Genomic DNA, 26,256 nt, shown 5'->3' with positions numbered 1-26,256 from the left:
CAAATTTTGTCACACCTTGTAGGTTTGTTTGTTTAATGCTTATGTTTTTTGTTTCAATAAAGCCATGTTCAATAAAAGATGTAGCACAGCAACAAATCATGTTTGACGACCAACCAGTTGCTCGGAATATTGTTTGTATTTAAATTCAATTAAATTACTTATGGTTCACTTTATGTTTCACAAATCTGAACTGAACTGAACTTGAATATAAACAGTGAGGGATATAGCGACAAAGGCTGTTACCCCATAGGAGCGAAAAAGTTACAGTTAATGGATATCAAAATACTTGAGGGCTTGCTTGAATAAATATGCTTAGATGATGTTTGCCTGCGAAAGCTTGAGACAAAAGAAAGAAAAGGTTTTCACAAATCACCTGTGTCCCTCAGTTGGATCGCCGGGATGCCAAAACTTTCAAATAAATATTTTGTGTAATGGACAAACAAAATAACAATTTTTTATTAATAGCATTTAGACCAAAACTTATCTAGTCTTAAATACCATTAAGGCTTTCTGCAGAATTTTTTTAAATCCAAATTTTGATAGAGATAAAACTAATACTACTTTAGAAGCTTTATATCATTTTATTTATTGTGCTATGCATTTCCGTAATTTTCTGTCTAAATATAGCCAATTGCATTACAGGAAAGAGTAGCAGTGTTTAAAAATAAGGAGCCCTTTAAAAGTTTTTCACCATGGCTTGAATTTTATCAAAACATTACTTATATTTAAATCTAATTCACATGGAAAAATTTTCATATCATAAACAATGAAAAAAAGCCAAGATGAAATATTTGTAGCAATAATAAAAATGATTTGAGTTCAACTTTTAAGAATGATATATTATTTTGTTGTTATAAACTCTTCATTTTTTTTAAAATTGATATCGGTTCCAACAACAAATATAATCCGAAACGTAATATCGACGATGGAAAAACAGACATAAGAAACAAATAATAATAGCAACAATAAAAACAATTTGAATTCAAGAATGAAATATATTGTTGTAAATTTTGCTTAAAATATTTTTTTAAGAAAGTAGTTAAAATAGAAAAATAATTTATATGGCAATAAAGTAATGCCATTGAAATGATAATTTTTTTTTAATTTTAAGATAGTTTAACAATCATTTTTGTACCTAAAATTTTCCTATTATCACAGAAAAACATCAACATTTCTCTTAATTTTTAATTAATTAAAATTTTGAAAATAACACTCGCAAGGTGCAAATTCTTGCCTCTAAAGTATATATTTGTCAAGTTGCGTAGAACTGAGTCAAATAGTTCGGCCAACATAAGCACATTCATCTTTATTATAAGCAAATATTATTAATTTTTGTAAATTAGGGTTTCTATAAAACACAGTACAATTTCCATAAATGTATAAAGAACTAATAAGGGTTTTTGGAATGGCTTACACTTATTTTAAGTCCTATTTTTCCTAACATCTAAATCCTAAACATCTATTCTTATTCAATTTACTCTCCCCTTTCCCAGAATGAGTATTGATTTTGCCCAGATAGACATTCCCCGTTAGAACCGGCATCCATTCCCTGAACAAGAATGACCTGCTGAGCTTTGCGAAAGAGCACAACCAACACACTCGTGCTTTCACTCCAGATCCTTTCTTTGGCCAAGTGATATCTGATGAATCAATAATTTGGTTCAGTTCCTAATGTAGTGTCTCTTAAATGATCATTGAGAAGATGTGGGAGAAAAATACATTCATGTAGTAAATTTCAAGTTTACGAAGCATATTATTTATATATAACATATTATCACCATTGGTTATTTAATTTTGCAATAATTAGTAACCGTTTGCCAAATGAACTTTTGTCATTTTAGATAGTTCTTCAATGCTTTTTCTTCTACTGAACCTCAAATAGAGATTTTGAGTTCATATATACGGTATTACTGAACACATACCCGATATTACTGAATTTAGATTTAACATTTCTAGTCAAAGCGTTAACATTATAATGTATCAGTAATTGTTAAATTATAATAAGTATCTCTTTATGCAACTTTGGTGCAATAAATTGGAGTTCAGATCAGTTGATAGCAATTTTTAAAATAAAAGGCTATGGTTTTCTCTAAATTTCCGTGCATAAACTCCAATACAGATCTCATCCCTCCCCCAAACACAAAATTGTGCATCTTGGATAAGCCCGCGAATGCTTAGCACAGCGTCGGCGAATAGTAATTACGAAATATAGATCTTCAGCGTAAATGTAGCATTTTTACTGGATGTATCGCGCGAATATACAATTTGAATGTCTTTTTGTCCGGCTGATTGAAATCAAAATTTCACATGAAACGACAGTTGTAGTCGCAAGACAGCATTTCAAATTTCATTGATTTAAGTTTTTGATTTATTGCCATTTATTGATTTATTTGATTTATTACACGCTAATCAACAGATGGTCAATATCTTGATAAATTAGTTCCAAATTTAATAAGATAAGATAATTTTTAGATGTTAAACCTGCATAACAAATTTTATTTATCTAAATCTTTGTGTTTTTTTAGTTGTGTGAACTTGCATTCAGACAGTCAGACAAACAAGCTTGCTCGGAATGGATTTCATTCCAAATCTTATAAATTAGATTCAAAGTTCATATATCATATTTTATCTATTTAGTTCAAAGCGGTTTTTTTTACTTATTTTATTTCTTTATTTATTGAATTACTGTGTTCACAGACAGACAGACATAACGACAAAAATGTGTCTTTCGAACTCAGGGAGATCTGAAATGTAGAAATTCGTCAGAATCTCTAATTCGCATTTTTTCGATAAAATTAATACTTACTCTATACTTTATATACGAGAGAAAATGTAATAATCTTTAGGAAAAAGAAATATATCGATAATAATGAGGAATCTAATAAAAAAAGTAAAATTTAAAGACTAATATATTGAGCTATATTCAAAAATATTTTTATTCTTAAGTACAAATAAGCATAAAAAATGCAAAACGCATTAACTGCACTTATGAAAAACGTCTTTACTTAAAAGTTACATAGATCATTCACACATAAATTTCATTTGAAGCGACAATTTTTCTAAGAAACCATTTTTGCGATTCGCAACAACGGTTACTTTAACTATACACAGCATTTAATTAAACAATGAAGACAGTTATTAAGGAATTCGAACTTTCATAGATGGAAGATACCATAGAGGACATAAATCATGCATAAAATCCTCTAAAATGAAACCTGAAAACCGTCAGACGTTGCCGAATGAAATTACAACAGGTTAATCTCTCAAAAGTACCTTTCTACAAGGTAAATCTGAAAATTATTGTTCATCACGCGACAACAACGAACTAAGAGTTGGCTTTTGTTATTCACTAATTCAATGAAGATAGCAAAACTCAGCAGATTGAAACGCTTGCGGTTGAACACTGATCAAGGCATCGACGTCAACTCTTACTTGCATTAAAGTTTTAAGTAAAAATGAACAAAAAATGTTCAGTGAAGTATAGATGCAAATGCATTATTTTCGTCCAGATTTCTTTTAGAATGGTTACCTTACGATCAAACACAATTCCTTAGAGAGAGAGAGAGAGAGAGAGGAAAAGAAACAGCCACTTATGAGAAGTTCTCATTTTAAAGGTTCTAGGTTCATTCTTACTTGTCTAATGAGTGAATTCAAAGAAGTTAATAACTAGATAATACAACTTTGTGAAAGTTTTTGAATGCAAACTTCATCTTTTAAAGTATTGTGTCACCTTAAAAAGCACGTGGATGAAAAAAGAAATAAATTGTCAAAATAGATATGCGAGTTTAATGAACTTTTTATTTAGGAATTCGCATGCTGCTATAAACTAACTAATAGTTCTATGTAATTAATTATATTTCTGCTAACAAATACGTCAAATCACTTTGTGCAAATAAAAAAAAAACAGCAGCCAGTAATAATAATAGTTATAAATTTAATGTCACCTTAAATAATAACATTATAATCTAGTAGATTGTCACTCATTTATATAAATATACAGAAAAATCTAATAAATTAAAAAGACTCTGAACAATAATGCGATTGAATTTCTATGTTTAACAAAAATCAACAGTCCTCCAAATTTTTCAAGTAAAAATAGTTAAAACAGTTAAAATGAATCAAATTCGAATAGTTAAAAGCCTCTAGACTTTTCCACAAAAAAACCATGGAATAAAGAATAAAATAATTCTGTAATTTCAGATTATGCAGATTATACATAATTTCATTCTAGATTTCCAGAAATAGAACACTTCCAAATTTTTACGTACTTTATTTTAAGCCACTAGGTGTAGTAAGCAAAGTTATATAATCTATTCTTCAAGATTTCCATATAATGTTGACTACTAACATTTCTTTAAGAATTAATCTACGACTACTATAAAATTAATAAAATAAATAAAACTGCCCAAACAAAATTTAAAAAAACTATAATAAAACTAATACAAAAATGACTATTGATTAATAATGATAAATCTACTATTGTCAAAATCGAATATTTTATTTATAACGCATAAGTTAACTGACTTAGTCCATTTTCTTCTAAACAGACTGGACACAAAAAAGTTATAAATAAATACTATTTAAATAAACAAAAAGTGATAATTTGAAATCTTTATTTTTCATGTCATTTTGAAATATACGCAATTTTTTCACTTATTTAAATCTTAAAAAAAAAATAGCATTTAAAATTAAGAAAATAATTTTACAATATCTTTTTACGTGTTTCATATCTAAGAAAAGGGGCATCCAATTACGCATGGCATTTATTACTTATAAATAAATGAATTAATTAATGCCATTCTTGTTAAAATTGATTTTTTTGAATTTCAAAATAGAATTTGATGCAATAAAACAACAAAATGTTCATAATTTAAGAAAAGGCACAAAATTGGTCAATCTAATCCACGAGTGAAAAGTATAATAAAAACTGTCCTTGCAAATCGCCCTTAACATAACATTGTCCTCAAAGTTGTCCAATATTCATTATCTATCAAATATAACCTAAATTATTAATGTGAATAACAATCTAAAATTGGAACTTTCTTATCAAATCATTTCCTTCTTTATCATTCAATAGCATATTTAAACTGTGATTTCTGAGAATCTTAATCTGGGAAGATAAGACAGCCAAAAGAAGGGAGAAAGTAAAAAATATCCTTCCCCAGTGCTTTCTTTACGTTTCCGGAGACTATCTGAGAACTGCCAGAGAATGTCTTTAGAAATTCCAACATTAATGAATCAGCAATAGGAAATTCATCGCATTGCTTAATATGAAGATATATATATTTCACATTTTAGTTATATTATACTAATAATAATTTACTAGCATTAAAAGATGTACAATCTATTATCAACAGCTATTGATTATGAAATAACGAATTAGAACAAGCACAATAAAAGACAAAAAGGATTATATAATTCATTCGATTTGTTTACACCTAGTTTGAACCTTAATATATGCCAAAACTTAGTAAATATGTCAAACTTCGCCAAAACAATATATATTGAGGAATACAATTAATTTCATTAATCGTATCTAAAATCTTTCAATTGTATCTAAAAGTCAAATAAAAGATTTAAAAAAAATAATTCAGTTAAAGCATGAATTTCTAAAAATGAATGAATTCGCAAATTATATAATAATTCATATCGCACAAATCAACTCACAAGCAAAACAATTCAAAGCATTCATCTTAATGAGACAGTTTAAAAAGTAAATAGTTGAATGTCACAACGTTATCAGTGTTTTCACAAACACGTTCTATTTAAAAAAAAAAAAAAAAAAATATTATCTGTTGCCTTTGCATTTTGAAATGCATATTTTTTTTTTTTTTATCTAAATTGAAATCCAAATTGTAAGAGATTTAAAAAATAAATAAATAAACCAAAAAAAATCCACTTTTTTAAAATACTTTCTTTTCGAAGTCTTCTATACTATTTTAGATTCAAGGTTTTAATATATCTATTTTAGAAATTAGAAATAATAATCATTCGTGAAAAGAATTACAGCACGTAAAAGGTAGTTGATAAGTAAGTCAATTAGAGAGAAGGAAAAGAGTTGGCTAGCATACGTAAGATAAAAGTTTCTGCCACGAGAGAGAAAAGGCAGGGGTGAGTCAAGTGTCGGATTTCAAGGACAACTACAACGGTCAGAAACTACACGCAAGCTACCTTGGTTTTAACAACCCATCCTTTTTCCTACCCCTTCCAGTAACGGAATTTCGAAAACAAAACTGTATAATAAAAGGTGCTTAAATTTAAATTAAAATGCTTCAGTGCTTTTATTTTAAGAGGCAAAATGTTGACAAAGTTTTTAGAGGAATAGGTAATTAATGCATTTAATTATCGATTTATATGACGCTGGCAGTGAATGATTTCAGTTTTTCATATGACAGAGAAAATGAGGAAGACTTCTTTTTAAATGGTAATGATAATAAAATTTATACGACAGTTTGGGTTAACTGATTCATTAAAAATACTTGTTATATCTGAAAAATATTTTTGAAACCGATCAAATATTAGCACAAAAGTATATAAATAAATAAAAAAAGTAGAAATAATATGTTTATATACTTGATCATCAAAGGATGAAATAATAGTGGACCATAAATAGGATTACACAATTTTCTGTATTTTCCGTTTATGTCTTATATTTTCTCTCTCTTTTCATTTGTATGTTTTTATCTTTTGGAACTTTTCTGCTTTACTTAAGCTTATTTTATTTACTTATTTTTTTTACTTTGTTTTATTTCGTTTTCTTCTCTTTTATTTGTAAGTATGTGTACATACAAATATATACCACAAAAAAAAAAATGAAGCTGTATTTTAAACAAATGGAGAAAACCAAAACAAGCAACTTTTTAAATATTCTCTAACCGTTTTTTGCGAAATAAGAAAATTTATAAAAATCTTGTATGAATTAATGGATATTTATTTAAAAATATGTGCTCTAATTTTCACAATTAAGTATCCCTTTACAATATCGTATAAATTTCTTGAATTTATCAAATTTTAAATGAAAGACGAAATTCAAACATAGCAATTCCAAGGAACAAATATACTGCGAAATTCTAGGACTGATTGTTTTCCTAAGCTATAAAAAAAGATACAAAGATGAAAGATTTGCGAAAGAGCGCGCGATTTGTTTAGATAAGATAGACGGTTGCAAACACTAGGGCGCGTAACACAGGAAGAAAGTGAAGGGGAAAAAAATACCGCTGTTTACACACGGAAATCAGCTGTTGTGATGAAAGAAGGTGCTCTAATTGAGAAAGCACCTCAGAAAGTGCGATTAAAAGCATGCTTAAAATAATCTTTCACTGCTTCTATCTTCTCAAGCTTCAGATGCTTTAAATGGGAAACATACACCACACTAAGCGATAACAATTAAAATTACTGTTGCATTCAGCCTCGAAACCTAATTCAATTTCCATTTCGAACTCTTAACGGTTTGTCTTTTAAAATAAAATTCGATTATTGCCACACAGTAGGGTGAGAAGCAAACGTTTAAAAGGAAAGTGAATTCAAAAGAAGGCTGATTGCAAATTTAAAAGTATTTACTTGTATTCGTAAATTAATTTTCAAAGCAGTTCACATTTATCAGTTTAATGTAGTTCTATTTGGATAGTTTTTTACACAATTAGATAAAAAGAGGTAATTTCATCCTGGCAAGCATAAAGGAAAAAATCAGTGTTATTTCTAATAATCTGAATAGTTATGAAAAACAGACGGCTAATTTTGTTTTGAAGCAAAAGAAAAGAGCGCATTTCTCTCTTGAAACTGCAAATACTGATCGCGTTTATAATTAGACCATAATAATCTGGAAGAGAAATTGGAATTTTGGTTGGAGAAATTGGAATAACAATTCTTTTCTGAAAGTGTTATTATATAAATCTTTTTTAAGAAGTTAATAATATTATTTTTAAAAATAAATTAGCTAATTGTTTAATTTTTAAAACAATATTTTTAAAATTATTCTTTTTAATTAAAAAAAACCCATCTTGAACACGTAATTATCATAAAACATAAAGAATAACCGTTGCTGATTGTATATCAATTACTTGAGGATAGTAAATTCAATTAGAAAATGAATATATATATTTCAATCACTTAGACTTTGAATGCAACATAAATACTTAAAAAGATAAAAAAATAGATAAATTGAAATAAATAAATAAAATCATAAAAAAAATAAGCTAAATGAAAAAAAAACAAAAAACAGTGCCGCATTTAACGTTTAGTACTTTAATTGTTTTCATTAACAAGAATAGAATTAAATTACTTTCGTTTCCTATACTTTTTGTATGAATTTTATCTTAAATGATTTATTGATGTATTTGATATAATATATTTTTTTAACATTCCTTTATATTAATATTTTGTTTAATAATACGATTCATTATTTGTAAAAACTAACTCTAAATAAAAAGGCTATCTTTTTCTTTTTAAAAAAATTAAACATGGTACAGATTATTATATTTGTCAATTCTTGCAATACTGTAGCGAAGTCTTAAATTAATGAATGAACAGAATGAGAAGTTGTTTACGGAATCTTCCCCTATTCAAGTGTTTATGAATGAAGCTGGCAGGATGCTATCCTCTTCTTTGAGATAATAGAAAAATATCGCGAGTAACGCAGCAATTCACAGAAAAAAGAGATAAGAATGAATAAAATAAACTCAATGAAGTTTGCAATACAGCCATAGCATATTTTTTAAAGAAAAACATAAAAATGTCTGGTGTTCGAAAAAATATATATTTTAAAAATACATTGCGAAATATATTGAACAAAAATCATCCTAAATATCTTATCCTAATGAGTGATAACAATAAATTAATTACAATATAAAAAATAAAGATTCGGAAAAATTGTGAAAAAAGGATAAATAATAATAAAACGTGGTTTTTCAATTTGTAGCAGGCACAAAATCGTTGCATTTATTCATTAAAAGATGGTAAAATTTCGAAATAAAACTTTTTATTATTGGAAAACAAAACATTCAAATTAGAACGCACCTAAAATAAATAAATAATATAAATTTTGTTCACTTTGTTCAAAAATTTACATTTAATAATTTCTAAAATATGCACTGCATGTCATTGCGAGATATGAACGGATCAGGAAATAATAATAATAATAACAAAGAAATAACGAATTCAAATTCATTAAATTTTAATTCACATTTGCAATATGATAATAAACAAGAAGGCGTGTCCACCTGCTTTTAAGTAGGTAATTACGAAAAATGTACCACGGTCTTAACACACATATTCATATTCACGTTTTTGATATTATGCTTTCTCTGTGTGTGTGTCTTTCTATATGTGTGTGCGTGCGTATGGGCGTGTGTGTTTATTTATTAACATAACGAAAACATGTCCGAAGAAGTAGAAATTGAAGAAGTAATAATTCTGCATACTAGAGATGAGTTTAAATGAAGCCTGGTCTAAAAAAAAATCACATTAAAATTGTTTTTACCCTATGAATTGGTAAAGAATTGCGTTTGTTATGTATTAACTAAATTATGCTTAAAATATGGCATGGTTATGCATTAAGTTAAAAAACATAACAAAAGTAACAAATTATGGTTAAAAAATTCCTATTATTGCAAGCATATGTTCGCATTCAAAGTAATAAAAAATAAAAAAGCAACGAATTTTGAAAACACCAAAACAGAATTACGATTATATTAAAAACTGTATAAAACATAATATATTTCAATGATCAATTAAAATATATTATGTAATGTAAATATTATAAATACGTTATTTTTTAAATTATTCGCGTATTCAGAATGAAATAAACAATAATATTAATTCATTTCAGCAATTACAATGCAGTGCAACTATAACATTGGATAAACCGTATAAAAGAACGTTATTTACCTTTTTCAAAGCATAATATCACCAGGGATAATCCAAAGAAACAGTAAAAACAGAAACCACACTGGATTATATCCTGTCTTTCGGAACACTCTCAGATTTATCACAAAATGATAAATAATCAAAATATTTAGTATCAAAAACGAAACAATTGAATAAAACGGCAAATATTTTCATTGAGAGAAAAAAAAAAAGAGTACTAATTCGCCGGCGCAGACGATCAGCTCCGATATCAACACACTCGTGCTTCCAGCATCAGTCACAGTCAACGGTCTGAGAACAACTGGCGAAACGTTCCTTCGTACGTTGGCATCGAGTGGAAGATGTTGGTCCGGTCGATTTCTAGGACCGCGGGGGAGGAAAGGTGCGTGAGATGAAGGAATAAACAATAAGTTAGGGAGCGTGCCGTGGGAATTCTGACGGTGTTGGTATGTTCCGTAACCCGAAATACAGTGGGAATTTTAGCAAGAAATCCTCCTTTCCATGGAAGATAGGAAACTAATAGAAAATAAGATTCTTTCGTGTCAATTTCACCCACTAATAATACTCTTTCTTTAATGAAAGTTTGTGAAAAAGTGTTCTAGCGATAGAGGTTTAATGAAAAGCGGTCTGCTTTGAAACGCGATGAGGTGAAAGACTGCAAGTTTCACGGTGCTTATTACAGTGATTGAATTCTATAAATTGTCCGATTTTAAATCCGGATATTTTACAAGGAAATTATTTAGTAAATATTTCGAAGACATTATTTTCGATGTGAAAAATGCACTTCTTTTACATATTTTGTAAATCATCGCAAGAAATGTTGCTAGAAAATATTCCATAAATAAAGGAATAAAGAATCACAAAGAAAAAGAAAGAATGCCGATAAAACAAAATAAGTTATTCCTTTAACTGCATCAAAATAATATATTTTCAATCTATCCTGTGCAATGTATGGAAATTATTTTAAACATGGGAAATTCTCGAGCATGTTTTTATTTTCAAATTCCCTTTGAAATTTATATTATTTCAAGAAATATCTTTTTTATATATAGTAAGGACATTATGAGCTTTTGTGAATTAGTTCCCCTCCCCCCTATGTATTTTCGAAATGATTCAGAAAGAAATTGACATAAAAACTTTTTGAAGTTTCTGAAAATCATTCTACTGGGATATTTCATTTTCTTTTTACGATATTTTTGGATTAAATGCTGATATTATATATATTATTTCTAATAGATTTTTATTTAAAACATAATACGAGAGAAGAAATTTAATTTCTATAAGTAAGGCATAAAAACAATAATAAAAACTATTAAAAATATTGCAGGTGCAGTAAAAATATTTAATCAGAATGCTTTTATTTTTAAAACTGTATTATACAGTAACTGTCTTTTGACATAAAAATTGTTCATAGTTAGTCACACATTCTCAAACCTCAAAAATGTTTCTTATCCACTTCCATATGTTTCTATTGAAAAACAGTTAACAATATTATCGTGCAAAAAAATGTGTATACAGTATTACTGCAATCAAAAATGATAACACGTTTCTTTTTCTTCGTCAAAATTTAAACAATTATAACAAATGAAATGCAAGGACCATGTGATAAAATTATTCACTTAATTCACTACACTTTTGGGTTATAGCGTTCACACATGCAGGGACTAAAAGTCAAACTATGCAATTACTAATCATTGATGAGACTTTAGAAAAAGAACATCAATTAAGTCAACAACTTTGAGATAGATACCTTATACGAAGACTACTTATTGGTTCTCTTGTCATGACTTTGGAAAAATTTCTGTTGCAGGTTTCCATTGATCATAAGCCTTAAAACTCAAAATCTCCCTCCGTTTAATATATATATATATATATATATATATATATATATATATATATATATATATATATATATATATATATATATATATATATAAGTAGTAGAGATCTTTGACGGTTTTTTTTTCTTTATTATTTCAAAGAAATTGTTTTTGTCCAAGCTATGGCAAGTGCGGTGTAGTGTACCAAATAGGAAGACAGAAATTAGAATAAAAAGGAGTGCAAGTAAGTATTTGTAGCTTATATAGTTTTAGAAAAGAATTACCCAATTCAGCATTTTGATTCCGTGAGAAAAACAATAGCCAGAGAAACTCAGAAGTTGAAAGTTACAGAGCAGCCACAGTTAGAGTTATTAAAAAATTATTTTTAGAATGTATATTAATCAGAAATTATTGCAAACACACACATACCCACACACGCGCGCGCATGCTTAGTTTACAAGAAAATTATAGAAATTTTAGTTGAATTTTAACTGGTCTAGGATGTGGTGTAAGAAAAATAAAAATTTCGGATGAGTTCGTAGATGGGCCATCTAATTCAAAGTAAATTGAAATGGTGGCGGATTGAAATTTCATTTCTCCATAACTTCCTTAGATTTGAAGATAGGAAATAAATCAAATTAGAGGAATTAGCAGCAGTTGTTTAGATGTTATAGGTTAAAAAGTGATTTTTTTTATGACTATAGTGCCAGTTTTCAAGATAAATAAATAAATAAAATATATTAGAATAAATCATCCACGCAAATTTCCTTCCCCTATAAATTGTTTAAATATAATCGAACTAAAATTTAAAAGTCTGAAAAATTAATTAAATAGCAAAATAAAAATATTTATAGGAGAATTTGTGTAAAAAAGAATAAATAATAGAAGCTGTGCATACGTTAGTTCTTCTGCAGATATTTGATTACAATTTCCATTTTGGAAATGAGGATAATGTATGTGCGCTTGTTTTAGTTATATTTCACCTTTTAAAATAAACCAAATTATTTTCTGAAATTAATTTTTTTTCTTGACGATATATATATTCCTTGACCATCAGGACCAGGCATAAAATTTTGTTTTTGTTTCTTGGGTGCTCCTTTGGATATAATTATTACAGGAAAGATTTAATATTTCGCTCATTAAAGAAAATATCTATCATGAAACTGATTTGTACTATAAGCAATCAATACAATAAATGGATATCAATTACTTTGCCAAAGCGTAAATTGGGTTGCAACTCAAATTTTAAATTACATTTAGTAATATTTATTATACGTAAAATTATTTTCTGTATAGTTTTATATATTTTGTGCAATAAATATAGATTTTGTTATTTCAATTCTAGTCAGCTGACTTCCGCGTTACTGAAAGTATTCCACATGACTATTAAAAAAATGGCAATTATTATAGCCTTAAGACAAGAATGTTAAAAAAAAAAGCTGATGAAATATTCTCTTTTATTCCAATTAACAGTTATGATTGAGATATTCAAAAATGCAACAGATAAAATATTAATTGTAATATTAATTAAAAAACATGTTATTTTTCCTCTAATATAATTGAAAAATCAAATGATAAATTCATAATTTGAATTATTAAATGTTATTATCTTCTTTTTATTGAAAGATTAATAACGGTAAAGGATATTAATTTCTTCCAGTATGTTTAAAATGCAGATGATTTTTTTTTTTTTTTTGTCCACTGATACAATCATTTGCCATTTGTTTAAAAATTTCAAAAATTCTCAATAATATAAACTTTGTAACATGACCTTCTCGTATTTTATTTTTATAACATTTGTTACCATAATATTATTTATTTTGCAATATGTGATAAATTATGCTATAGCAATAAAATAACATATACAATTACTTCAATATACAGTATATTTCATAATTTTTCTTTAAGGAAGGAAGGAAAGGAATTTGAAAACAATAATTTAAATGATAAATAATGTACCTTTGTCTACTAATCTGACGATATAAGATTTTTTATATTTTGAACATTCTCTTCATATATGTGTGTGTATGCGTGCGTGCCTGCGCGTGTGTGCGTTTACATGTGTGTTTAGAGCTACCTAATTTGGCACATATATTCTTTGAAAAGTGGTAATGTACAATTTGGAGCGATTCTTTTACAGAAATTATAATTGAATTTCAGATTATTATTATTAAACGAGACCATGGCGAATTTTTCGCAATAATTTCCGAAAATACAATTACATAAAACAGACTTTTAAAACAGCAGCATTTTAAGAAATGTCACAGTTTGTTGCTTAAAAATACTTTGTTGATAGAATCATACAAGAGAATTAATTGAAATTTAAAATAATCAATATTCCTAGAAAACCAAACACCTGACCGCCAACCTGACCACCAACATTGTTTATAATTTTAAATTGATTGCTAAGCATTCAGAGAGAAACAACTTGTTTCCAATGGAATCGTTGATTTTAATCTTATCAAAATAACGTTGTATGTAATACATAGTATTTTTTGAAACAGCTAAAACGAAATAATGAAAATAAAAAAAAAAATAAAAACGAAAATGAGTTTAATCTTTTCGAATAAAGTACAAACTAGAGTTTTTTTTTTTTTTTTTTTGAGTTACAATTATAATTTTAATTATTTTATCTTTTTCAAAACTGTTTAACAGATCTTAGCATTGTTGCGCAAGTTTCATACACAAACTAATTCATTTTATGTAGTGACTAGCAGTACCCCAAAGCGTTGCCCGCCCAAGAGATATAAACGTAAGTCTACCTCCACCCAATATGACATGGGCATGTCACGCAACATCAAACAAATATAAAAATATATTTAGAAATAATCAAAAATAATTACAGAACCATTTTTTATTGCGCACATTCAGAAATATTGGTTAAGCTTTGATATACAGTCATTTGGCGCCTTGCGAGGGTGACAACTTTTCGGTGGCGCTTTTACTACCGTTACGCTATTGCTGCCGTTCGCGCCACATTCTGCCATTTCGCTAAAATTTGGCGATAAATTTTATTTTTTTTTGATGAAAATGACTGTATATCAAAGTTGTTCCGAAATATTTAGACTGTTAAAAAGGCAAAAATATGATATGTTCATAGACAAAACAATACAATAAAAATATACAATAGAAAAGTGGTTTTGATTATACAATATAATAATACAATAGTTAAAAATATACAAATAACTCATTGTACCCACTGTTCCACACTTGTTTATCAACTCTGTATAATTTGATATGAAAATAAAATTCAGCTGGCTTCGTAATATCTCTTTATAAACTATATTGGCTGTTTTTCCTCCTGGTGACAAGCCAAAAAGATTTTGTTTGGATGCAACTCTAGAAAGTGTCACATAAAGTTATCTATGAGAAAAACATTCTTCGCTTAGGTTAATTCCAGCAGGGTGAAACGTTTATCCTTGAAATAATTAAAATCGCAATTATAACACTCCTTTTTTAATTTTGATATGACTTCAATATACTAAAACCTTCCCTAATAAATGCCCTACAAAATGGTACAAATATCGCCAATATCAGTTAATTTTTGGGGCATAATAAGTCTTGAATCGCTGCTTAAAATCAGAAGTAAACAAAGAAATGTATCGCATATGCATACCACAGCTCTTGCTATTTGCGCATGCGCAATTTGAAGTTTTCGCACATGAGCGGATAAGTGCATTACGCATGCGCAAATCTTAGTAGGAAAATAATTCAAATCGCAATTATAAAACTCCTTTTTTTCATTTTGATATGACTTCAATATTCTAAAACCTTCCTCAATAAATGCCCTACAAAATGGTACAAATATCTCCAATATCAGTTCACTATTTCTCGAGTTTTCTCATTCAAACATACAAACGTTTTCAAGAGACTTCATTTTATACTATGTATAGATATTTTTATCATTCTAGGGAAGAAAATTCGAAAAGACCCTTACTTATGAATCTCTTAGACAAATATTATATTAACTTTCTGTCAACATAAACATTTTTAAAACACTATTAATTTATTATTGGGTATGAATAAAATAAATGCGGGGAATTTTAAGTAAATAAACACTATGATAAAATATATATAAATTACTTTCATATATCATAATTGTCCACATTTTTACCTAATGATATAGAATGGTAATCACACAGAAAAACGCATTTATTAATATTTTATTCATTTTATTCAATGTATATGATGTCATGATAGACTGAAATCTAGCAAACGTGAACATTCTTCGACGAATGTCACATTCATATAATCGCCATTCACCTCAGAATGTTGACCTTCTCTAATTTCGGTATTGAACAATATGAAAATTGTTCTTTCATTTTTATAAATTATCAGTTTCTTTCTAATTGCATGCATTGTTTTTGCACTTCTTTGTGAAAGAGATTGACTTTATATAATTCAGGGTTTTTAAACAACATTCTTGCGTTTTTAATTTCCTTTCATAGTTTCGTTTTAAATGTTACAGGTATTTTGCATCATATACATTTATGAATATTAATACTGTGTTAATTTTTACTTTAATTTTATGAATTAAAAAATAGAAATATTTCTTTCTATCCATAATTTACGAACATCCACTCTACTAATAATAAAGATGAACGTTTGTGTTGTGTATGTCTCAACGGCTATACTCTATAGGACTGACCGTTAGACCAAATGTGTACGGCAAAAAGATTTTTTTTTTTGAAATTTTAATAAAAATTTTAATTTAAAATTTAGCAAAATTTTGGCATTTTTTTTCAAATTTTTTTAAAAATTGTAAAAATTGTCTTTTTTATGATACCAATATAATAGTCATGTAAATTTTTCCTCGATTCTTTTGCCTAATTTCCAACCATATATATTGTTACGAATCTGTGATGCGGCTTCCCAGCATAGTTGGTTCCATAGGAGGTCCCATAGCTTGGCGACGAATTTGGCGACTTTGGCGCCAAAATAGACCCGAAACATCGAGAATTTTCCCAATCCGTCCAGTAGGAACTGAGTTACGCCTCGAACGTTCCTGATTGGTTGAGAGGTTTCTAGTCCCGCCTCCTGAGACCTATAAAAGGAGCTGCAGCTGCCGGGGAGGGGTGGAGAATAGAGTAGTGCGAGAGTAGTCGTGGACTAGTGGAGTCGAAAAGTAGTAGGAAGCGGCAGTGAAGAACTGGTCTTCCAGGGATAAGCGGAGCAGCGACGGAGTCAAGCTAGTGCTGAGCTAAGCTGTGCGCTACTGTCTGCAGTAGAGAGTCTTGTATGCTGCACGTCTCGGCTGAAGATAATCGTCTTCTGTGCTGTATATAGTTGTCGTCTTTGTGCTGTCCTGTGTGTCTTCGTGTAAATAAACGTCGTTGTTTTATTTTCTACTGCCGCCTGGTGATTGAGTGTTCTCCACACCATATAACTCCCACTATCCAAACGAACCCGGAAATTTCGTAACAATATATTTCATTAGTGTCCTGAATTTCAAACCATTTTCTTGACTTCATCAAAAATTAATCACCTGAATTTCTTCAATTGTTGTGAGCTAAACAAGAAGGATTCTATTTAAATCTGCATTGTTTACAAAACGAATAAAAATTGAGGTTATAATAACGGACAATTTAGAAGATTAATGAACCCCAAATGTGTGTTTTTAATTGCGCTATGATGTCATGGGACTACTTTCCACTGGAAATATATTTATATCGAATGAACTGAGCATACGAAAGGCAATTAAAACAAAAAGGCTTTAATATTCTGACACAGATACCACTGGGTACCACAGATATGAAGTTATATCGAAACGATCTAATTGAAATTAAATATAGCCAATATCCTCGACGAACCAGCTGTCCAAAGGAGCCGACAAATTTCATAATAAAAGAAAATTTTCCAAAATTAAATTGGAATTTAAACACAGCGTGGATAATTACCGAAAAAAAATGAATTTGTTTTGAACGAAACAACTGTTTAAATATTCCTTTGAAAACGATTGAAAAGTTCACGAACAGCCTCTGTACTCTCTTTGTCCTCTTTTCATATTTCAATATTTAGAAATTTTTAAAATATTCTCCAGAAAAGTCTTATTCAGATGTCTTTTCTAATTTGGAGAATTTAAAAAGGGAACATTTGCATAAGTTTTTTTCCCCATCCTTTCAGCATGGCAAAATATTTACAGTAGCGTTAAGCCATCCTTCCTTTCTTTCTTTGTATTTGTATTTTAAATTTTTAAAAAAATAGGAAAAATTTTTTAAAAATTTCGTTTTTAGTAAATTTAATTTTTTCTGAAATATAAATTAGTTACAAAACAAAGAATGAAAAATGTTACTTTTTCAATTCTTTATACTAAACATACAAATACAGTCTCCTTTTGTATATTTTTCTGACTCTCTATGTTTTTTTTTAAAGCAAATTTATTTTCTAACCCATATCATTTTTATATTATACTTTTCTGTAGTATTCAGCATTTTTTTTTTTTTTTTACTTTGTAATTTTTTAAATTTAGTTTTGTTATAAAAGAAGCATGAATGCCATTTCTTGTTAAGCTAACGAATCTTAAAAATCAGTTTTTGAGCTTTTTTAAAGCTTTTTTTTTTTTCTAATCTACAAACAAATTAAAAGTTGTTATTTTACTTTCTGTAACCGAAAGGGTTTGAAAATCTAATCACGTCCTCGGAATTGTAAAGAGAAATCGTTGAAAAATATACCTTTTTATTTTTTTTAATCATATTCTTACTATTTAAAAAGGCAGTTTAAGGCGGAAAAAAGTATTTAAAACAAATAAAAGTGAAAAGATATTTAATGATACGATTATTTCTTCAGTATAATAAAATACAAGGAAAATTTTTTTCGGAGACTTTCACAGTTATTCCGATGGGATTTTGAAATTTTCTTTTATTTGATCCATGAATTTGAAACTAAATCCGTCGCTTTTAATACGCATTTTTTATGTTAATTTCCATGAATAGAATCTGTTTAATATTGCCAAAAAAAAAAAAAGAATTGTGCATAATAATACTCTTTGATATCTCTTTAAAATTAGAATTTCTTATTTGCTTTTTGTAACGAAAAAATTTTATTCACAACTTTTAGGAAGTTTAACAATAAAAAGATAAAATGGATTCCTTGGTTTAGAAGAATTCTTTGAAAAATAAATGAAATGTAACGTATTTTGAAATTTCAAACAATGCTTTTATAACACTAAACAAGTTATGATAAAAAATCAGTTTAAAAATTAAATTAATAAAACATATAATCCAAAATTTTGAATAAGTAAATTGTTAATTAAAAATTAAATTATGATATAAATTTGCCTCAAGACAAACATTTACGAATATATTACCATACTTTAATTTTCTTTTTACTTCCTCAATTTTTTCGGATTTTTTATTTCAATAACCTATATAAAGTTTTATTGTTTAGAGCCTAGACAGATATTTAAATTAACTTAATGTTTTTTTTTAATTTTCCAAGAGAAATTCGTTTATTTTCAGTTTTTTAACAATATATGGTAATTAGAATAACATATTTATTTCGATTACAATCATATTCAGAAATCTGGTTAATAGATAATTCAGATCAAGTGAAATACTACTTTGAGATAAGGTAGATAGATACTATATTATGCCCGATTTAAAAGTTTATCTCTATTCTCAGCAAACTATTCTGCTTATGCTGTTGCGTCAGCATTTAGTAACAACAAAATACTATAAATTAAATTTCTCTAATTACTAAAATGCCGGAACATCAGATTCTTTTAATCCGTAAGACCGATACGGAACTAAGCAAATTTGCCTGAGTGACAAAATAACGTTTGCAACTGTAAGAAAGGAATTCTAATAAATTAATATTTAGAAGAAAAAAACAGTTTAGAAAAAAAATGTTCTTAAATTATCGTTTGTGTTTTTCTTTCCAAAAATCGTTAGGTTGAGTTGTTTAAATCAAATCGCTTACGCGACATATGTAAAAGATATCTGACTTTGATATAGTAATTATTTCAATTAGGGTAAATATGTCAGTGTTAAAATGTAATCAATTAATATTATTATTTCCTTTTATTTGTATTAAAAGTTAAAAATAAAAGGATCGGACCGTATTGTCATATTCATTGTCTGGTGGAAACTTGGAGCGTGAATTGAATCCACTAAAATCTACTAATTTTTAACATTTGATTTTAATTGTTGAGATTAAAATTGTTATTTCCTTCTCGTAAAATTTCACTTATGCCTTTTATCATCTTACCTTTATCATCTTATCAGTAAACAATTCTATAATTTACACTTTCAAGCAAAAGGTAAAAATTTATTATTCTTTCATTTATTTTAGTTTTAATAAATTACCAATAAACCTTAAATTAATACATTAACGCCTTCTGCATAACACATTTAATAATAGTTCAATTTTTTAAATAATACTTAGATACGAATTTTCTCTATAATTAAAATCGTTTGCAACTAATATATGAATAGTATAATAACGAATAATAAATGAATAATATGCAAATAATATGTGTTAAACTTTTAACGACATTTTTTTATTGCAAAAGGAAACAAAAGCTTTTTGAAAGGAATATCAACATTCTCTTGTTTCATACGTTTTTTATTGCTGTGTTGAAAACATGCCCATAATTTTTTTTAAAGGAAACTATACTCTTTTTATAAAATGAGTATTTTTTTGAAATTATTATAAGAGAATATAAGGTTTACTTTCCAAAAGAATTATAAACAAAGTTTTATTATTGATTTTAATTACAGTGTTTATTGTTTATTTAAACAGGTTGTTTAAATAATTAAATCCAGGGAAATGTAACTTCTTGTTTTTGTTTAGCACGCGTTTCGTAATCTATTCTCAATTAATAAGTTGAAATGCAGAAGTCCTTTTGCATAACAGAATGGTATGTTTTATGTCATTTCTGTCCATCAATTTTTTCTTGCATAAAATATAAATCCCCGTAAAGTCAATGAAAGGATATACAGTCGCTCCCAAAAATGTTCGAACACTTATCAATTTTAATGAAATACGTTCTTCCCATTACTAAGAATTAATAATTCAGACTGACAAATTTTTAATAATATCTGTAACTGTTTCATAAAAGATTTCATAAAATATTTTTTAAATGCAAAAATACGCTTAACAGAATCAAAAATATTAAATTTGCTTTCAACTAAATTGTAATTCCAATGCATTTCGGACATTTATCCTTAATTTCGTTACGGAAAGTTAAAGTTTTCAATTTTTTGCACTAACAAGGTCTGAACGTCTATGTAATCAAGGTGATCCGAGTATACATCAAACAATTTCTGGAACAAATTGATGTAGAAAGCATTTTAATAAACTCTGTAGAAATATTTACAACACTCAAATGTGGATTTTTCTCTAATTTTTTAACTACAAACCTCCCATCACGTTCAGTTAACTTTAATGGACAAACTTTTCTTACTTTGTTTTCGATTCGATTTCCATTAAAACTTTTTATAACATAATGCATTGTAGAATGGAGAAAATTCATTAATTTATAGATATGGCAAAATGATTTATTGTTATTACAATAAAAATAACCACTTTCTGAAATATGTTTGTTTTTTAAAAACTATAAGCAACTTAAGGAAATAAAGAAAAAAATTAAGATTAAAAATAAGCAAGAAAACATTAAAGCCAAACGATTTTTTAAATGTCATCAAAATACAAATATTAAAAAAAATCGGTCAGACGATAATTTTAACTAAGGATTTATCCAGAAATCTTTCGTTTATGACCACATTCGAGCGCGATTTATCTATGCCTTCTTGCATTTTTATTTTATTTTTTTAAAAATAAAATAAAATTTGTTGAATCAATAAATCAATAAAATAAATCAATTAACATATAGAGATGATACCAAAAAATACTGCATTTCAATTCCACGCAACGACGCGTTTTCTTCCTAATTTACAAATATACAAGCCAGTTTTGAAGCCACTATAAATGGATAGTACGTTGTTTAATTATTAACTTCCACTACAATTATAGAAAAAAAAATCGTTTTCACTGTTTTGATGCGTTGTAAAAAAAGGTTTTTAAATTGTAAGTGCTTTTTTTAGAAAATAAAATAATAGCAAATCTAGTTAACAGATTGATGCTAGCTATATCTTATCTGCCAGACATCAAACGTCAATAATTCTCAATATAAAAAAAGCGAAGTTATAATCCTATCACATTGCCGAGAAAGCTATAATATAAATCTCAAGTTACACCGACAGTAAAATTTTGATACAACTTGAGAATGGATGAAGCTGAAAAGAGCAGCTAAGCTTTTTTGCAGCACCCAACTATGTTTACTTTAATGTGTCATATATTTCTTATCTTTCGTGCAACACAAGTTGATTCTGAAACTGCCTTGCTATGTTCAACTAAAATTTCGGATAGATGTAAAAATCCCCTCTTTTTTGTGTGAATATAACAAATACAAAACACAATACTAAAACCTATTTTTAAAAAACCATTTTTTAAAATAGGTTGGAAAAAGTATTCAAATAATTCCTTGCACAATTAAAAAAATATTGGGAATTAATATTGTTGCTCTTAATCCTAGCTCATCAATATATGCATATACTTAAAATAAAACTAAGAGTGTTTCAGTAAAAAGAACCTTTTAAAATTTCATATAGCTAAAAGACTTCATCGTTTAACTCTATTTTATTTTTCGAATGTGAGAGCTTACATATTTTGAGCATAAATTAAAAGAATGCGCTCACTCAAATAAGAAAAAAGATATTTGGAGCAAGAACTGATATTGGAAAAAATTCGTTATCTGCAAATAATTTCGCCTCTAATACATAATACCGCATAAAAGAAGTTTTAGCCAATAACATAAAAATAATAAATGGAGTTTGTTTGTTTTTTTGAAAAAAAAAACATTAATGGCATAATAATAAATCAAAATAAAGAACATAAAACAATCTGAAAACACATCCACATCTTTTGCTATCAAAACGCAAATTCTAAATTTTCATTCCATTTTCCATAAAGTTTTCTGCACGATAACCACTGTTATAGATAATCAACAAAAGCAATAAGGAGAAGTCAAACTCCTAATTTCAATTAAAAATAAGAATGACTGAACAACTTAACTATAAAATATAAAATCATATATAATTCACATAGATAAGTTTTTACGGGAATAAGAAAATCGCATCGCCACAGATTTTGCAAAGATTTTCACGAAAAATCAGTTATAATGTCTCGTCGGGAATATGCACCTGGGGTCCCTTTTTTGAATTTTTAATTAGAATTTTAATTATTAATTAAAACTAACTTTCCCGCGAAATATTTTTTTCGTTTCCCCACCGCCAAAGGAGTAAGGCTTCATTTTTTCCCCACGCTAACGAGAATAGGCTTAACATATTTTCGGCCGATTATTTCAAACGATTCTGTTTATTTTCTTAGTGTTTGGTGCATTTAAAAGTAAACATCGTAAATTAATGGATCTTTCAGATTCATTCTGAAGTACTTTTGAATTAAAATAAAGTAGAATAAAGAAAATTAAAAACTTCTAATCTGCGCAGCGTTACTCAACTGGCGTAGAAATTTCATGCATTTGCGTTACCATAATTGGCGTTTAAAATTCACGAATGCGCATTGTGTTCTGATTGTTGACAACTCTATTTTCAGCGGATGTGGACTTGGTTTTGAAGGCTTAACATGTTTCCGACTAATTATTTCAAACGATTCTGTTTATTTTCTAAGAGTTTCAGGCATTTAAAACTAAACATTGTTAATTAATTGATCTGCTCATAATGAATCTGAGAAAATTTTGTAGAAAACTTCTTGAAATATTACATAAATTAAGAAAAATATTCTTTTGTGCCCATAAGGTTTAAATGCTCAGCGACTCTGTTTTCAGTACTCCTATTAAAAAAATGCTTCGTTTCAGTAAAAAATGTTCTTATATTAACTGCAATTTAACTATTTCCACTTTAATTTAAAGCATACATTCTACCGGAGCTAACAGAAAATGAGAGAGATACATATTACGTTATGGCTAAAGGCCTTTATAATATTATGAATGAATGAATTATATGACTGTAACAAAATTTGAAGCTTTAAAATATTTTTATGATAAAGCTATTAAAATAGGAGTTACATAAAATATTAAATTATTAAAATTTTAACGAGCATTAAGGTTGGCGAACCGGCTGGTCGCCGAAGGCGCCTAGTCTTAAATAAAATCTTAATTAAAAATAAAAGTCATTGTGGCTATACATGATATGCGTATTTATATATGTTCGCGTATATATATGTATTTAAACATGTATTTTTTATACATGTATTTTTTATATGTTCCACATCTTCTCCGAATTCAATAAAATTTTGTCCTCTTATTAAGTAAGGTATAAGAAAATTTACTCTCCAACTTTCAAAGTACACAAATTATTTATATATTAATAAATTAGAATTTATCAAAAATATTGAACTTTTTTTACACTTCAAACTTCTCTATAATTATTTCATAAAGTTGTTTTTTATTTTAAACCGTCTTTTTGACTTTGCCTTTACGGTTTTGAGACGATGATTTGTCCATTCTTAAAACTAAGCTTATGACAATTGGTCAAAGAATCTTAAACTCCATAATACGTGAGCAGTATTTGCAGTGCTAATATTACAAATAATGATAGTTAACTTATGGCGTGAATTTATTATTTTTACTGAATCTATCGTGTCATGCTTGGCGAGTTATTTGGCGAATAATCCCCGGTATGCTGTTAATTGTATCCGAAAATCGAATCTGTGATTTCGGCCACAAAATCCCATATAAAATTTGATATATTTAAGTCATTGCGTTTTTGCGTTACCGCGTTTATATGCTCCTGAAAATACAGATCAATAAATACTCAATCCGCAATTCGATTTGGCTCAAAATTATATAGGTAAGTCTACACCATAGATGTTAAATATGCATCGAATTTTGTTCATGCAGTACCTTTGTTTTATTGTTATCATGTTAACATATATTCGAACAGCTGGATAGACAGACTTCCTCTGAACGGATTATACTCAAAATTTGATACAAATCTACAAATTTGGTGTAAGGACCATATGCCAAATTTCATCCATCTAGCTCAAAGTATTTTTGTTGGTCTGTTTATCACAGAACAATAAAAAAATGATCGTCTGTCTGTCTGTCACAGACAAACAGACTGTCATTTTTTAAAAATGTGTTTTTCGAACTCAGGGAGGTCTAAAACGTGGAGATTCGTCAAAATCTCGAGTTTGGAATTGATTGATTGACGATTACTCTACTTTATACTACGTATATGAGGAAGTAATAAAAATCGAAGAAAAGAATAGTGAGAGTGTTCCTTAAGTATAGGTGTTGGGTTTAACGTTCATTAGTTTCTAATTGGCAAGAAAAAAAATTAATAAGAGAATAAAATAGAATCAATAAAATAATTTCTAATATATAGCTAAATAATCAATGGAATAAGTATATATATATATATTTTTTACTAGAACTCATATGTTGACAATATGATGTTAAACGCTTCGAAAATAATCATAAGGACGAACGCGCAGTTTCAGTTTACTGAGAAATTCAGTACCAGGCGAAATATTATGAAGAATCTTGTTATAAAATCTGAATGAATGTGAATACAAATGATTTTAATTTATCCAAATTAAAGAGGCTGGACCAGCATCTGATTTAAAAATTTCAAATTTGATTTAATTCGGCTAGGCAGAAAATGCAAAATATGCAAAAATGTGTTTGAAAATTTAATCCAAATCTAATAAAACTGAATTTTAGAATCTCAGATGTAATTATATATTTTAAAAATATACTGGAACATGTAACTGTTTTTATATGTAGTATTTTGGAAATATTCTTTTGTAAACGCATGAATGGCTAAGTTTTTTTTAATCTACCTTTTCCCTGTAACAACGAAACTCCTTTGAAATTTCTAAATGACACACAATTTAGGTCAAAATATTGTTTCTAGGTAAAAGCATTTAAGACAACTTGTACAAAATGAATTTAGAAATAACATTAATTTTATTGATGACCCATTCTATGATACGTTTAAAAGTAGTGATTGCAATGAATTTCTCATGAAAAAAAGGAAATAATAAACTAAGTTAAATTAACCTGCAAGGTTATGTTAGTTATTTAAATACAAATCTAAAAAGTCATTAAAATTTCAATATTATTGAAAGACAGCAGTAAGAAATTCCACTCATAACTGCGCTAGCTCATAAAACAGTCGATATTTTTTGGTGAAACAAATTTCAAATAGACGAATATCAATTAATTATAAATCTGAAAGAAAAACATCTGGTGGAGAAATAATTTGTTTAAGAAACAATATTTGATGAGCGATTTCTTGAACCAATACAACAAACCAGATAGAACATTAAGTGGAAACACAAACAAATAATTCTGTTAAAAACATGAAAAAAATAAAGAAGTGAATTTAATTACTAGTCGTTTCAGTATTCTGAGACTGCCACTTTTCGGCGGTTCTATCTCATTAAGGGGTGACACACGGAAAGATGTGCGCCATTTCTGGAATTTACTTTATTGTTAATTGTAAACATTTGCTCCTTTCCTCTTTCTTCTCATGCTTATTTTGCCGAA

General features: G+C 27.8%; 1 protein-coding gene across 2 annotated transcripts in view; it reads right to left on the bottom strand.

The window, feature by feature from the left end:
- LOC129961612 (pleckstrin homology domain-containing family G member 4B-like) overlaps positions 1–26,256 on the bottom strand; it is a 544,990-nt gene that overhangs the window by 266,862 nt on the left and 251,872 nt on the right. The window contains exon 1 of one of the 2 annotated variants that reach the window (XM_056075119.1): positions 9,886–10,146. The exons of the other annotated variant lie outside the window; for it this stretch is intronic. The gene's annotated coding sequence lies outside the window, so the exon portion shown is untranslated. Of the gene's footprint in view, positions 1–9,885; positions 10,147–26,256 lie in introns of those variants that run through there. 2 annotated transcript variants of the gene reach the window in all.

This window comes from Argiope bruennichi, chromosome 2, assembly GCF_947563725.1.
Source record: "Argiope bruennichi chromosome 2, qqArgBrue1.1, whole genome shotgun sequence".
Taxonomy (NCBI): Eukaryota; Metazoa; Arthropoda; class Arachnida; order Araneae; family Araneidae; genus Argiope; species Argiope bruennichi.
The sequence above is the reverse complement of the archived record's forward strand: the minus strand, read 5'-3'. Positions and strand labels throughout refer to the sequence as shown.